A 17,361-nucleotide genomic window follows, 5' to 3' on the forward strand; every position below is an offset into this window, starting at 1 on the left:
GCAGACCCTCTATCCTGAGGCAGTGCCCTCTTGTCCTAGACTTACCCACCATGGGAAACATCCTTTCCACATCTACCTTGTCTAGGCTTTTCAACACTTGAAAGGTTTCAGAGATCCCCCTCTCATCCTTCTGAAGTCCAGCAAGTACAGATCCCAGAGCCATCAAATGTACCTCATATGATAACACTTTAATCCCTGGAATCATCCTCGTGAACCTCCTCTGAACCCTCTCCAATGCCAGCACATCTTTTCTTAGATGAAGAGCCCAAAACTGTTCATAATACTCAAGGTGAGGCCTCTCCTTGAAGACCTCTTGAAATGAATGCTAACATTGCTTTTGTCTTCCTCACCACCGGCTCAACCTGCAAGTTAACCTTCAGGATGTTCTGCACAAGGACTCCCAAGTCCCTCTGCATCTCAGATTTTTGGATTTTCTCCCCATTTAGAAAATAGTGTGCATATTTATTTCTTCTAACAAAGCATTTTCCAACATTGTATTTCATTTGCCACTTTCTTGGCTATTCTAATCTATGTAAGTCCTTCTGCAGCCTGTTTCCTCAACGCTACCTGCTCCTCCACCAACCTTCATATCATCTGCAAACTTGGCAACAAAGCCATCTATTCCATCATCTAAATCATTTATATACAGCATAAAAAGCGGTCCTAACATCGATCCCTGTGGAACACCACTAGTCACTGGCAGCCAACTCGCTGCCTCTTACCAATCAGCCAATGCTCTAACCATGTTAGTAACTTTCCTGTAATACCATGGGCTCTTAACTTGGTAAGCAGTCTCATGTGTGGCACCTTGTCAAAGACCTTCTGGAAGTCCAAATATACAACATACACTGCATTCCCTTTATCTATCCTACTTGTAATCTCCTCAAAGAATTCCAACAGGGTTGTCAGGCAAGATTTTCCCTTAAAGAAACCATGCTGACTTTGCCCTATCTTGCCCTGTGTCACCAAGTACTCCATAACCTCATCCTTAACAATTGACTCCAACACCTTCCTAATCATTGAGGTCAGGCTAACTGGTCTATAATTTCCTTTCTGCTACCTTCCTTCTTTCTTAAAGAGTAGAGTGACAATTGTAATTTTCCAGTCCTCTGACACCATGCCAGAGTCCAATTATTTTTGAAAGATCATTGCTAATGCTTCCAATCTCTAACGTCAACTCTTTCAGAACCCTAGGGTGGAGTTCATCTGGTCTGGGTGACTTAAATACCCTTCAGTCTTTCAGCTTTTTGAGTAGCTTCTTCCTTGTAATATCTGCACTCATACACTACATCTGGCACACTGCTAGTATCTTCCAGTGATGACTGATGCAAAATACTCATTTAGATCATCTGCCATCTCCGTGTCCCCCATTATTTTTTCTCCGCCCTCATTTTCTAGTGGTCCTATATCCACTCTCATCTTTCATTTAAGGCAAAAAAGTTTTTACTGTCCACTTTGACATTGTTTGTTAGCTTGCTTTCATATTTTATCTTTTCCCTTCTAGTGATTCTTTTAGTTGCTCTCTGTAGGTTTTTAAAAGCTTCGCAATCCTCTATCTTCCCACTAACTTTTGCTTTCTTGTATGCCCTCTCCTTTGTTTTTGTATTAGCTTTGGCTTCCCTCATCAGCCACAGTTGTAGTATTTTGCCATTTCCAGCTCCTTCATTTTTCCAAGAAATGCACGCCATTTCTGATCTACTGTCATCCCTGCCAGCAGCTCCTTCCAATTTTTTGTCCAACTCCTCTTTCATACCACTGTAATTTCCTTTACTTCACTGAAATACTGCTATGTCAGAGATTTACTTTTTCCCTATCAAGTTTCAAGTTGAACTCAATCATATTATTCTTTTACCTTATGTCCCTAATTGCCTCCGATTCATTACATAACACCCAATCAAGTACAGCTCATCCCCTAGTAGGCTCAATGACAAACTGCTCCAAAAAGCCATCTCATATGCATTCAACAAACTCACTCTCAAGATCTATTACCAACCTGATTTTCCCATTAGACTTGCATGTTAAAGTCTCCCATGACCATCATAAAATTGCCTTTTTGACACTCCTTTTCCATTTCCTGTTGTCATCCATGGTCCACATCCCAACCATTGTTGGGAGGCCTGTATATAATTGCCATCAGGGTCCTTTTATCCTTGCAGTTTCTCAACTCAACCCACAAGGATTCAACATCTTCTGATCCTATGTCACATCTTTCTACTGATTTGATGCCATTCTTTCTGTAGCTGGCTTTAAGGTTTGAAAGCATCAAATTGACGGCACAACAGCCGAAAATGGCTAGCAACAGTTTCTTTAAAGATATATATTTTTGGGTTGAGAAATTTTCTAGTAAGGCATTTTCTTTACTTTGAGCAGTCACGAACCAGGGAGTCTCCAGATCTGGTGTGGGCATTTTTTTCTTAAAAACAAGAATGCTTTGAACACTTCCTTCAGTTCTTAAGTTCTTCAGGATTGGAAAAGGCTACAGAAGATTGTATACTCAGCCAGCTCCACCGTGATCACTAACCCGTCCATCCCCAGTATCAAAGATAACTTCAAAAGGTTTTTGAAAAAACCTCAAAAAGGTGCCATCCATCATTAAGAAACTCCATCACCTGAGTGGTCTTTTCTTTATCACTACCAGAGAGGGGCACAGGACTATGAAAACATACACTGTTTTAGTTATAGCTCCTTCCCCTCTGCCATTAGATTTCTGAATGGACAATAAGATATACAATACTGTATAAATATACACACACACCTTCTTGTAATTTATAGCATTCTTTACATATGTATTGCACAGTACTGCTGCTGCAAAACAACAAATTTCACATCAGTGATAGAGAATGAGGTGATTCTCTGTCCACCTGAAATCCTTCACTGTGGAAGGAACTGAATGTCTGTTTCAGAGGTCTGGTGTCAGAGCTGAAGGTGCAATTAAGATCCGCCAGGTTGAGATGTTGGTTGGGAGAGAGGGCCGAAATTAGTTGACTTATCCCCCCAACGGATTTGGAGGATTTTGTTGAGGCTGCTTTGGTGAGATTTTTGCAGAACACTGAAGAGACTACCGTAGGGAGTCCATATCTGAGTTATACGAGGAAGCCAGAGATTACTGCAGGCAATACAAGAGATTGAAATCTGGAGCAAAATACAAACTGCTGGGACAAATCAGCAGGTCAAGCAGCATCCATAAAGGCAAAGGGACAGTCGACATTTTGGGTTGAGACTCTGTGCCAGAACAGAGGGCAGAGGGAAGCTGTCCTGCATATAGAAGTGAAAGGGCAGAGCCGAGGCTGGTGGGTGATGGGTGGAACCAGAGGAGAGGTGAGGGGAGGGAACAATGGGCAGATGGATTCAAACAGGAGAGGGATGAAGAGGTGGATAAGATGAACAAAGGGAGAAGAAACCTTGGCGGATGGGTAAGTGTGTGTGGAAAGAATGCCGGCAGGCAATGCTCATAATGCCGATGCCAGTCCATTTTCAAGATTCAACAATCTGACTTCTAAGATTAGCATGTACATCAAAACATAATGAAGTGTGTCATTTGCATCAACAACCACAGTCCGAGGATATGCTGGGTCAAACCCTTCAGCTGATTTTAATTTTTTTCCTCCATGCACGCTGCCTGTCTCATTGAGCCCCTGTAGTACCCTTATAGCTTCAGATTTCCAGCATCTGCATTCGTTCTCTGCCAAATTTAAACTTTCTGATTACAGTGAACTTTCAGATAACACCATCTCTGGGAACTAACATAGTCACGTTGCCGACCATGCTGAACATATCCAGCCTGCTGCACCACGGATAGTGTCAGGAATGCACCGTTGCTATTGGAAACTGACTGGTAATAAATTATTCCCCATTACTGGTAAGAGAATTTAAGCGATTCTTTAATCTAAGACAAAGAATGTTGGCAATTCCATTTACATTCAGATGAACACTAATAGCAACCAATGTAATAGAACGAACAAAGTAGTTTTAAGAGTGTGCACAGTGCACCTTTCACAGTTTGGCCAGAGACCAAATGATGATTGCACCTCAGCTTTATAAAGCTGGATGCCTGCTCCCTCAGGTGGATGTAGCAGAAATACTTCAACCATTTTCTATATAGACATAAATTGCCTGTTTCCTACATCACTTATTTAAGCCTATCACCCACACTGATCACCGACAGCAGCTGGAAAGAGTCCTCTACCCTGGGCTAGTCTTTCAAGTTGTCCCCAGGTGTAGCCCAGGGAGCTTCTGTTGGCACATCTGTAGTACTGGGTTTTCAGGGTATGGGATTGCTAACCCCATACCCAATCCTCCTTTGACAGCTGGGCTTGGGACCATGTATGGCAGTTTTTCTACATCACAATGGTAACAAAATGTATTACGGCTGTGTTGGAGTTTCTGTGTTGTGAAAGGCATTCTTGTTCTTGGCAGACCCTCAGGTTGGAGTTGATCTGCATCCACTCCAGTTCTGTGGGTTCTAGAGCTGAGGAGCTAGTTCTGTGCAACTGGAGCTGCTGAATGGGCAGTTTAGGATACTTTGTCATGAAAGGGTATCAAAGAAACAAAAATCACAGAATGGTGACAGCACTGCGGTCCATTTGACCTATTAATTCCACACCACCTCAATGCAGGAACAATCAAAGGGCAATTTCAATTGAAATGATCCTCAAAGTGCTCCTTCCAGCAGAGGTTGACTGCTTTTCAGTTCTAGACAACCTCTCTCCCATTCTTGGCTTTCAGCTGAGGGGGTCCATGGGTTTCGGATCACAAATATTTTAAATAGTGCTGAAGCATATACACCCTCATAATAACTGTGGGTATCAGGCATTACCTGGATCTCTGCATCCTCTTCAAGGGATTATTTGCCTCCTTGGGTGACAGGGCTTTTTTTGTTGGTCCTCAACCTTTGATGGCTGTGGATCTGCCTTTTTTGTTCATGAGATACGATTCTGTTTCCAGTGCAAGAAAACCTCGTGCCTATGATTCATTAATTCAGGCAACTTCAAGTTGCTCTCAATAAATCAGACACTGGTGTTTTCTAACAGAGAAGGCAAAGGTCACTTTGTATGTTCTACTTCAGCAGGAAACACAAGTACTTTTGCCTCTTGAGTGCCACCAGTATTGAACACCCATCGAGTTCTTTAGTATTAATGTTTCTGTACTGAGCCTGCTGTTGTATTCACCATGAGGCCAGGTTAATGGAGATGACAGACTGGGTCAGGTGCTCACCCTGCCAGTCACTGACACCTGTCATGGCACAGAAGTTGCACCAACCATGCAGTCAAACACTCAAGACAGAATTGAGCAGGTGATGAAATCTTGTACTTGTCTCTGTGACTGGAATTTTGAAGCATTTTGCTCAGAGACTTGGGAGGAGCTCCTCTTCTCTTTCCTAATCACATTTTAGAGGTTTATGCCTTTACCTCCTCTAGCCCCAAAAGTTACTAGTTGCTCTACAGCTGGGACACTTGCCAAGGACTGCTCAAAGTAACGGTAACATTAACCCTTTCCTTCATCTACTGCTTGCATTGACATATCTATATGTCAATGGCTGCAGTATGTTGGTTCGACTTAAGAGTAAGCTGGAGACTGATGAGGTGATTGCCTTTCTTACAGTGGAGGGGGTTTGAAGGGCAATTGCAGAAGTACCCAAATAGGAAATGCTAATGGTAAGAGCCAAACCACATGGGGAATTCCTCCTTCAGTCTTTCTTTCCCAAACATGTACTCTCATTCAGTGACCTGGTCTTTGTCTGCTTATCATATCTCATGCAGGACAGTAAAATCTACATTGAATTTCTCAAGTACTCAGGTACATTACCAATAGGGTTGCTATTGAGGATATTGTTTTTCCTGACTTTGAACCTTACTTAGTCAAGTGGAATAAACTTGTGTGTGCTACTATTTAATGTGAGGCAGCCAATGCACACTATGGCCAAGCGGGTCTCAGCTGAGGAAGTTCTTGTTCCAGCAGCAATGAGACCCAGGACAAACAGAGAACCAGTCTTTGTTGTATGGACTTGAACAGAGATACACAAACCTTCGAGCTTGTAAAAGGCATTATAGGTATAACAACTCTGAGTTTAAAGTGCTAAGTACCATTTCACTGTGTCATGGTTTATGCCAGAAGAAAATTATAGCAAAAAATGTGAGCTGATTGAAAAAAAAACACCAATGTTGCTGTTGGAGCCTAAAATTAAAATTACTAGCAGTTCACTTTGGGGTTTTAGCAGATTGAAAGGAGAGAAATTCCAAAAGGATTGGGGAAGAAATTCCACAACTGCCGAATGTGAGACATTGATTATTTACAATGAAAGATACCAGCTAATCTGTCTGTTTTGTTTAATATGAACACTGAAGGAATCTGAATGTAGGGTCCTTAAAAACTCTGACTCCTATATAATCCAATATCACATTCAGTTTGATAACATCTTTAAAAAGCACCTTGCTATTTTGCTCTACAAATCCCAGTATGAAATGCAAGTTATTATTATAAATGATTAGATTTATTCTATTCACTGTCATACTCTGTCAGCAATGGTATTTGAACTCCTACATCTTTGGTCTGCTAATCCAGCAACATTTGGATCTTGACACTGATCACAAAGATGACCTATTGGGAGCTTTCTGATGGTCCAGTGACTCGTGAACAAAGAGCAAGCATACTGCAAAATATAGGGACCGGAAAACATTTCAACAGCTCAGTAATTGAAGACAGTGATGGAAACTTAATACAAATTCTTCTCAACTCTTGCAATGGCAAGGAATCTTAATCTTTTTCATACTTGAAGTAGGCCTAATATCTCTGTTGTGCTAGTCTCCTCAAAGTTGATACTACTAAATGTCTTCCCCAACTCACTTACCAGCTCTGAAACTTTTCAATGATTTTAAGTTCCCTGGCCCCCAATGCTTTATTTTCACCATGGATGTCCAGTCCCTTATATTTCCATCCCCCATCAGGAAGGTTTCAAAACTCTCCGCTTCTTTTTGGATTCCAGACTTAACCAGTTCCCCTCTACCACCGCTCTTCTCTGTCTAGTGGAATTAGTCCTTACTCTTAATAATTTCTCCTTTGGCTCCTCCCACTTCCTCCAAACTAAAGGTGTAGCCACGGGCACCCGTATGGGTCCTAGCTATGCCTGCCTTTTTGTTGGCTCTGTGGAAAAATCTATGTTCCAAACCTATTCTGGTATCTGTCCCCGACTTTTCCTTCGCTACATTGACGACTGCATTGGCGCTGCTTCCTGCACGCATGCTGAGCTCGTTGACTTCATTAACTTTGCCTCCAACTTTCACCCTGCCCTCAAGTTTACCTGGTCCATTCCTGACACCTCCATCCCCTTTCTAGATCTTTCTGTCTCTATCTCTGGAGACAGCTTATCCACTGATGTCTATTATAAGCCTACTGACTCTCACAGATATCTGGACTATTCCTCTTCTCACCATCTCTTGCAAAAATGCTATCCCCTTCTCGCAATTCCTCCGTCTCCACCACATCTGCTCTCAGGATGAGGCTTTTCATTCCAGGACAAAGGAGATGTCCTCCTTTTCTCAAGAAAGGGGCTTCCCTTCCTCCACCATCAACTCTGCTCTCAAACGCATCTCCCCCATTTCATGCACATCTGCTCTCACTCCATCCTCCTGCCACCCCACTAGGAATATGGTTCCCCTTGTCTTCACCTACCACCTCACCAGCCTCCGGATCCAACATATAATTCTCCGTAACTTCCGCCACCTCCAATGGAATCCCACCACTAAGAAAATCTTTCCCTCCCCACTCTCTCTGCTTTCCACAGGGATCGCTCCCTACGCGACTCCCTTGTCCATTCGTCCCCCCCCATCCCTCCCCACCGATCTCCCTCCTGGCACTTATCCTTGTAAGCGGAACAAGTGCTACACATGACCTTACACTTCCTCCCTCACTACCATTCAGGGCCCCAGACAGTCCTTCCAGGTGAGGTGACACTTCACCTGTGAGTCGGCTGGGGTGATATACTGTGTCCAGTGCTCCCGATGCGGCCTTCTATATATTGGCAAGACCTGACGCAGACTGGGAGATCGTTTCGCTGAACACCTACGTTCTGTCCGTCAGAGAAAGCAGGATCTCCCAGTGGCCACACATTTTAATTCCACGTCCCATTCCCATTCTGATATGTCTATCCACCGCCTCCTCTACTGTAAAGGTGAAGCCACACTCAGGTTGGAGGAACAACACCTTATATTCCGTCTGGGTAGCCTCCAACCTGATGGCATGAAAATTGACTTGCCAAACTGCTGCTAATGCCTCACCTCCCCCTCATACCCCATCCGTTATTTATTTATATACACACATTCTTTTTTTCCTCTCTCTCCTTTTTCTCCCTCTGTCCCTCTCACTATACCCCTTGCCCATCCTCTGGGCTTCCCCCTCCCCCTTTTCTTTCTCCCTGGGCCTCCTGTCCCATGATCCCCTCATATCCCTTTTGCCAATCACCTGTCCAGCTCTTGACTCCATCCCTCCCCCTCCTGTCTTCTCCTAACATTTTGGATCTCCCCCTCCCCCTCCCACTTTCAAATCTCTTACTATCTCTTCTTTCAGTTAGTCCTGACGAAGGGTCTCGGCCCAAAACGTCAACTGTACCTCTTCCTAGAGATGCTGTCTGGCCTGCTGCGTTCACCAGCAACTTTTATGCGTGTTGCTCATTTACCAGCTGCCACTTGCTACTTTAAAATAAAATTGAAAGAGCTTTAAAATAAATTTTAAGGTTTTTCTAATAACACAATGTTGTCTTTGCTAGGGAATTAACCTTTGTCAACCTTGGTGCCCTGAAAGGAAAATTGAACCCAAGAAGGTGAGGAGAGCACTTTGGTCAGTCTACCTCTGTCTATCCATGTGATTTCTTCAGTGTCCACCGTCTATTTAAACTGAGGACAATAGAGCTGACTACTAGTGAAGCCTCCTCTGCTCGTTGCTAACATCCAAGCCTAAAGAAGGTCTCCATCTTCCTGCTGAAGCATGTTTCTTCCCTTTACCCACACAGGCCAATGTTAAACCTGTCTAACTATTTGTAATCGGTGCAAATGTTAAAGGAAAGGCAAAGACAAGAAATTCTGCAGATGCTGGAAACCATGAGCAACATGCTCAAAATGCTGGAGGAATTTAGCAGGTCAGGCAGCACCTGAGGAAAATAAACAGTTAACGTTTTGCACTGAGGCCCTTCGTCGGGAGATAAAAAGAAAAGCTACTTTGTTTGTTGGTTCAATCCCATTATCAATAGGTTTTAAGCTATCCATGTTTAACTAGCAGTTATACAGCACCTGCTAATAAGGCCAGCTAAGCTTTTTTATTCAGATTTTCAGCATTTGTCATTCAGTAGTTGAAAAATAATGAAACCAGGTCAAAATATAAACTCCAATGTACACAGCTAGAATTTAAGCTACAGTGCCAAACAATTCACAGATACGAACACACAGATATGTAACTAGCACTGTATCACAATCATCACATTTCTAAAATTACTTCATTCCCAACTCTCCAAAATATAAATAGCCTAATTTAAGATCTGAGGCCAGGCTAAAGAGTGATTCAGCACTTTGGCACATTTTTGTCAGCCAAGCAGCACCAAGGCACAAAACACTTATTAATATAATGCTCTTCTTGGTCAGATGAACAGTAACCATAAATCAGCTTGTGGACTAGAATTGAAAGGCATAGCCCCATTTCCAGAGCAGTTATGCAAATTGAATTAAGCAACTGTCTGCAAGAGGATTTTTTAAAATATAAAACCAAACCACATGGGATTGAAGATCATCACTTCTGCTCCAATTTTGCAGCTTCTAAAGGTACTTAACAAGTCATAAACAAAACCACAGCTGGGGAAGGTGGTGCTTGATGGGTGGTTGGGAAGGCCAATTGGTCGGTTGTGCATTCCTGCTGTTTACACATGGCCTTCCATAGCATCAGAGTTTCCTAGGTGCTCCTTCAAGTAGCTACAAGGCCAGTGACTTCCCCATTGGTTGGTGAGGACATTACACTTGTTTGCAAGGGGAACCAGAGCAACCTTTTGAGTGTTTTCTTTGTACTCTTGACAGACCTCAGAAAGGAGCGCTTTCTTTTTTGTTTTAAAGGGAGTATGGTGTCAAGAATGCAGACCCACAATCAGCAAGAATGTGGACCACACATCAGAAATGTCTGTGAGTGGCAAGAGATGGACATAGTGGCTTGATAGATGTTGACAGTAGAATGCCAGTCTCACCATTTACCTTAAAGTCATTCATTGGTTTACAACCACAGGCTCTGTTGGCTTCCGGGCACTTTCAGAGGCCAAGCACGTCAAACTCCCCCACACCAAAGCCTACAAGAACATGGGATTTACACTAAATATTAGGAATTTAAAAGGTTCTCTATGAAAACGGGTCCGACCACACATTGTATTATTGAGAAACAATGTGAGATCCTGAAAAATGTCGGCCACGTTCCATTTGAATGAACCACCTTTTAAATAAATAACAATGATGAAATTTGTTCCTCCAGCATATCAGCATAATCTTTGGCTGAATGAAGACTGCTTGAAGACTTCAATTATGAAACCAAGAGTGTATTTTAACATGAGAAAATCTGCAGATGCTGGAAATCCAAGCAACATGCGCAAACAAAGCTGGAGGAACTCAGCAGGTCATTTATGGAAAAGAGTAAACAGCTGATGTTTCAGGCTGAGACCCTTCATACGGGTGTTGTATTAAAGGGAGATCTTAATTTTAATCTCTGTTCTCAGATCCTGATGAAGGGTCTCTGCCGAAACATCAACTGTTTACTCTTTTCATTTATGCAGCCCAGTCTGCTGAGTTCCTCCAGCAATTTGTGTGTGCATTTTAATAAGTAGCAGTAATTATCACCCTCTTGTATTATCCAGTAGGCATCTACAAGGACATATCATCTAATGGGTACCCACAAAATCCACCAGATTCATCACTTCCAAAAGCTCACAAGGAATCTCTTGCTATCACTGATAGTTGGACAGAATTGTACAAAAAACACAAATGATTTTAACAGTAAACGTTTCTCAAGCAGCTATAGAGTATCTAACTATAGCTCTAATTTGAAAAGGAGCCACTTGTCCCACTAAGTACCAGTCCCTCAACCAACAGCCAAGTAGATGATTTTCATCATGGTTCCTTTTTTTTGAAGCCTCTTGTGCAGAAACTACCCAGCATATTTATTACACTACACCAGTGACCTATTATTCTGTTATTTTGATATGTCTGAAGTCATAAAGGTGCTACATTAAAAGGGAGATCTTCATTTTAATCTCTTCTTGGGTGATTTTAATTTTACACAATTAGTTGGACACTCAGATTTTACAAAACTTTTCTATTTTGAATTATTTTTTCAATGCTGGGTTTCAGTAAAATAAAGTGCAAGAAAAAAATGATTGTAAAGGTGTAGGTATGATGTAGCTGTATTGGTATATTGAACTCTTTGCAGTTTATTAGTTATTCTAGAAGCCAAAACCAGATTTCATGTTAACACTTGGGTAGGGGGAAAAAAGGAGATACTGCCCAGATTTACACATCACACATCCCTCAATACAATCAAGTAAAAGATATTTTGACTATATGATTATCTGTTAACAACTGGCCTTTTCTAGACTCTGAACACTTCCTATTAAGAGTGCAAGATTGGAATTAGAGGAATTATTTGTACTTACTAACATCATTCAAGATCTCCCCAAAAATTCACGAGGCATTTGCAGTCTTGTCCTACAGAAATTCTCTACCCACAGCACAAAATAACAAGGACTGCAGTAATACAGGGCAGCTTTCCACCACCGTCAGAGGCAGCGCTGGATAATAAATGCTGTTATTGCTACATCCTGTAAATGAGTGTAAAGAGGTTACTGTTGTAATTCAGAGAAAACAGAAGCACCTTCATGCACATAGTTCTACAATAACATTTATATAAAACACTAAATAATTTGCTATCTATGATTAGTTCAGTAAATACGTTGGCTAGGACACTAAAGATGGCTTTGTTATTCTGTGAAATAGTGTTGTGCTCTTTCTTGTCCATTCACGACAGATGGGTCATGGATTTAACATCTTCTGAAAGAGTGTTCTCCTGACAGAGTAACATTTCACAGCATTGCAGCTCGATGGTTTCACCATTCTCCGCAAAGACAGGACAGCTATCTTTTAAAAGGCAAAGAAGGTGGAGTAACACTGTGGTTCACAAACGTGGTGGTTCTGTCTCAGTCCCACTCACCTGATCTGGAATATTAGTGATCAAATGTCGTCCCTTTTATCTGCCAAGGGAGCTTTCCATCATCATCCTGGTAACGCTGTACATTCCACCTCAGGCCAATGTCAGGCAGGCACTGCAGGATCTGAGCAACGTAATCAACAGGAACAAAACTGTGCATCCTGATGCCTTCCCTATCATTTGGGATATCTCAACCAGACCAGTGTGAAGTAGTCATGGAACAACTACCATCTATATATCACTTGTGGAACCAGATGAGTCAACATACTTGTCCACTGTTACACAACCATCAAGAACACTTACCATCCCACACCCACACTTTGGAAAGTTCTATAACCTGGCTGTATTTCTACTCCCAGTGTCTGGGCAGAGACTAAAGACTGCACCAGTGGTGTGGACCAAGAAGGTATGGTCAAGGCAGGGAGAGGAGCGCTTACAGGACTGCTTTGAGTCAGTGGATTGGACAATATTCATCTTCCAGTCTGAATGAATATGCCACAGTCGTAATTGACTTCATCAAAACCTGTGTGTGTGTGTGAACCAGGAGATTCGTTATCTGCTGAGGGCTAGTTCTGTGGCATTCAAGACGGGTGGATCCAGAACTATACAGACATTCCAGGTGTGACCTACAGAAGGCTATTTTAAGGGTGAAAAAGCAATTCCGATTGAGGTTAGAGATGGAATCAGTTGCATGTCCGCTCTGGCAGGGTTTGCAGGCCATTATTTCCTACAAAGTAAAACATTAGTCTTTATGATGCTTCACTCCCATATGAGCTGAACACCTTTTATGCACACTTCTAAAGGGGATAACAAAATTATATCCATACAAATCCCTGCAGCATCTGGTGACCGTGATCTCTGTCTTGGAGGCTGACTTGAGAACATCTTTCAAGAGGGTGGGAACTCTGATGGTGTACCTGGTAGGGCTCTGAAAACCTGTGCCAGTCAACCGGTGTGAATGTTCAAGAACATCTTCAATCTCTCACTGCTGCAGTTGGAGGTACCCACCTGCTTCAAAAGGACAACAATCAGATCAGTGCCAAGAACAGGGTGATCTGCCTCAATGATTATTACCCAGTGTAATTAACACCTACCTACTGTGATGAAGTGCTTTGAGAAGTTGGTCCTGGCTAGAATCAACTCCTGCCCAAGCAAGGATCTGAACCCGCTGCAATTTGCCTATCACAGCAACAGGTCAACAGCAGGTGCAACTTCACTGGCTCCCCAACTCTGCCTTCAATCACCTCGAAAATAGTAATACTTGTAAAAAGTCTTTGGCACATATATGTCACTCAGGCGACTAAGACTTTTGCACAGTACTGTACTTGTTAGGAATGGTGAAGGTGGGTGACACGGAGGGGTGTGGGACCGGTGGGTGCTGCGGGTAGGGTTTGACACAGGTGCAGACATAGACAGCCCTGAGACACGAGGCAAGGTAATTTGATTCCAAATTTTTGGTTTATTGATCATTACAGAATGCCTCTGGTGCTTCCCACTCCCTCCCCTCACCCTTCCCCTTTCCTTAACCACGATTCTCCTCTCCCCATCCCCTTCCTACTCTCAAGTCCACAATAGAGACCCAAATCAGAATCAGGTTTATCATTACCCATGTCATGAAATTTGTCTTTTTTTGTGTGGTAGCGTAGTGCAATTCGTAGAATTATTACAGTTCTCCGCAGAGTCTTACTTCCACACAGTACTGTATGCCAGGCTATTAACTACAACTCAGCGTTCAACACAATCATACCAAGTTCTAATCAAAACAGTTCTAATCTAACCTTGGCCTCTGAACCTCCCTCTACAACTGGATCATTGACTTCCTCAATGGGAGACTAGTCTGTGTGAATCGGAAACATCTCCTCCTCGCTAACAATCAACACTGGCACACCTCAAGGATGTATGCTTAGCTCCCTGCTCTATTCTCTTTACACCCATGATTCTCTGCTCAAAAGCATCTAGAAATTTGTCAATGACAGAACTATTGTTAGCAGAATTTCAGATGGCAACAAAGAAACACACAGGAGCAAGCTAGATTAGTTGAGTGGTGCCACAGCAACAACCTTGCACTCAATGTCATTAAGACCAAGGAATTGGTTGTGGACTCCAGGAAGGGGAAGCTGAGGGACCACACATCAAGGAATCAGAAGTGGAAAAGGTGAGCAGTTTCAAGTCCCTGGGTCCAACATATTGACAGAATTACAAGGAAAGCACAACAATGGTATATTTCATTAGGTGTTTGAGGAGAATTGGCACATCACCAAATACTCTCGCAGATTTCTACAGGTGTTCCATGGACAGTATTCTAACTGGTTGCACCACCATCTGGTGTGGAGGGGCCGTTCCACAGGATCAGAAAAGGTGCAAAAAGACCCAGCTTTATCATGCTGCCCCAGCATCCAGGCCACCTTCAAAAGGTTGTGCCTCAAAAAATGCAGCATCCATCATTAAGGATCCCCATCACCCTGGACACGCCCTCTTCTCGTTGCCTCTATCAAGGAGGTGGCACAGGAGCTGAAGACACATTCAACATGAGGAACAGCACATCACCTCTGCCAGCAGATTGCTGAATGGACAATGAACCCATGAACACTATCTCAGTATTTCCCCCTCTTTTTGCATGACCTGATTTTTTATATTTTTAATTATTAGGTATTGCAGCTGCAAAACAACACATTTCAGGGCAGTACTGTGCAAAAGTCTTAGGCATTGTAAAAAAAATTCTGTAAAGAGAAGATGCTTTTAAAAATAATGAAATGAAAAATTTTAATTATCAAAAAATACTATAAAGAGCAGTAAACAGCAAGAAATTACATCAAATATTTGGTGTGATCACCCTTTGCCTTTAAAACTGCATCAATTCTCTTAGATACACTGTTGAGCAGTTTTATTAGAAATTCAGATGGTAGGTTGTTCCAAGCATCTTTGAGAACTTGCCAGTCCTTCTGCAGACTTGGCTGGCTTGCTTGCTTCTGTCTCTCCAGGTAATCCCAAGATAGCATCAATGATGTTGAGATCAGGGTTCTGTGGAGGACATACCATCTGCTGCAGGACTCTTCTTTCCACTAAAGATGGTCCTTTATAAACTTAGCCATGTGCTTGGGATCATTATCCTGCTGCAGAAAGAAGTTGGGACTGATCAGACATCTTTCTGGATGGTATTCGCGTGATGGATGAGAATCTGCTTATACTTACATTAAGGGTTCCATTAATTCTGACCAGATCACCAACTCCATTTGCAGAAATGCAGCCACAAACATCTACTTGCTTCACTGTTGGCTGCAGACATTCATCCATCCATGTAGCACTCTCCAGCTCTTCTATGGACAAACTGCTTCCCGTATGAGCCAAAAATTTCAAATTTTGACTTGTCAATCCGGAGCACTTGCTGCCATTGTTCAGCACCACAGCCCCTGTAGTTTTGTGCACAGGCAAGTCATTGTTCAGCACCACAGCCCTTGTATTTTTGTGCACAGGCGGGTCTCTTGGCTTTGTTTCCACATCGGCGGAATGGCTTTTTGGCAGCAACTATTCCGTGAAGACCAGTTCTAACAAGACTTGTCCGTACTGTAGAGGGGTGTGCTTGGATTCCTGAGAGTTCATAGCAATGATACAAGAAAATATCATACGAAAATGATAGAGCTGTTAGCAGTGCCGGACTTCTGATTTTAGAAGGGACGTCAGTTTGATGTCTCTCTCATTTGTGCACTGCTTGCACGGCTGACCTCTGCGTTTCTGGTCCTCAACCTTGCCCGTTTCTCTGTACTTCGTCAGAAGAGCTTGGACAGCTTATCTTGAAAGTCAAGACTGCTGCAAAATTTCTGGGTTGACGAGGACCTTGCTGATGAGGTATGACTACGTTTTGTCTTGTTGCTATGCTCACTCTTGCCATGGTGTGAGAATTGATGATTTGAAGGTCAAACACTGACATCTGCCACATCCTCACCTTGTAGTTTGGTTGTCCTTTGCCCAGTTAGACTCAAGCACTTGTTTCTGTTTCAGTTGATCAGTTTCGTTAATTCAGCTCATTATGTCATTGATCAGTAGCATCCCGTTTGTTATCTTTGTTTAAAGATGCACTGAGGTACATAAATACCTACAAAGTTATCCAGTTCATATTTGAAAAGTGGTCTATTATTTAATATTACTTTAATGAAATACAACATTTCATTTTTTGGAAAATGAATATTTGTAAATCTAAAATTTTGCTCTTTTCTACTGACACATTAACGTATAAGACAAAAATAAAATCTAAAATACAATTTATATAAAAAATCTAGGGTGCCAAGACTTTTGCACAGTATTGTATGCCAGTGATATTAAACCTGATTCTGACGTCTATTTAGCATGGTGGGACCACCAAGATCTGAGACCAGGTTCTTAATACAATTGTATGCATTCAATAGTTTAATGTTCTTGCTCATCCGGTAATCACATTTGATTTTGAGAGTAGCAATAGCCAAGCAAGCAGTGAATTATCTGTGCGTACTCGTTCTATTCATTTCCCACACCCACATTCTGCACCAAAATCAACACTGAGGTTGAACGTAAAAAAAACCTGTAGATTACCGCTCCCTCTCACCGGCGCAACTGTGCAGCCACATATAACTGAAATGCTCCCATGCACACAGCATTTGTTGCTGCGCAGCTGGAATAAAGACAGATGAAAAAATTTTATGAAATGTGAAATATTTTGTAGTGTATTTCATTATACCCTTCAATTAATAAAAAAGTATGCAATTTTAAAAGTTTCATTCTAAACATTCATAGTATGCAAATTACAAAAAAAAATTAAAATGCTGCACAGATTTCAGGCCGTGTAAAACTTTCCAGCTCAGAACAACAGTTTAAAAAAAAATAGGGAACATTGCTGTAGATGCCGCAAATCTGAAAACAAAATGCTGGAAATTCAACTGGTTGGCTTGTAATTTAAATTGGCCTCTGCTTTCCCCAATAAACCAATTTATCTTTACTAGGCTGGTAAACTGATCTATACTTAAACTGCTTACTCATTAAACAACCTTGCTAAATGCTTAAGGGCCATTGGCAGCACCCATTATGAAACTGTTTGTGTGTGATCTTATACATATGTATCTCCAGGAATGTTGGAGAAAATGAGTCTGCACCCCTCAGGCTTCTGCA

The sequence above is a fragment of the Mobula birostris genome, chromosome 22 (assembly GCF_030028105.1).
Source record: "Mobula birostris isolate sMobBir1 chromosome 22, sMobBir1.hap1, whole genome shotgun sequence".
In the NCBI taxonomy this organism is placed as follows: Eukaryota; Metazoa; Chordata; class Chondrichthyes; order Myliobatiformes; family Myliobatidae; genus Mobula; species Mobula birostris.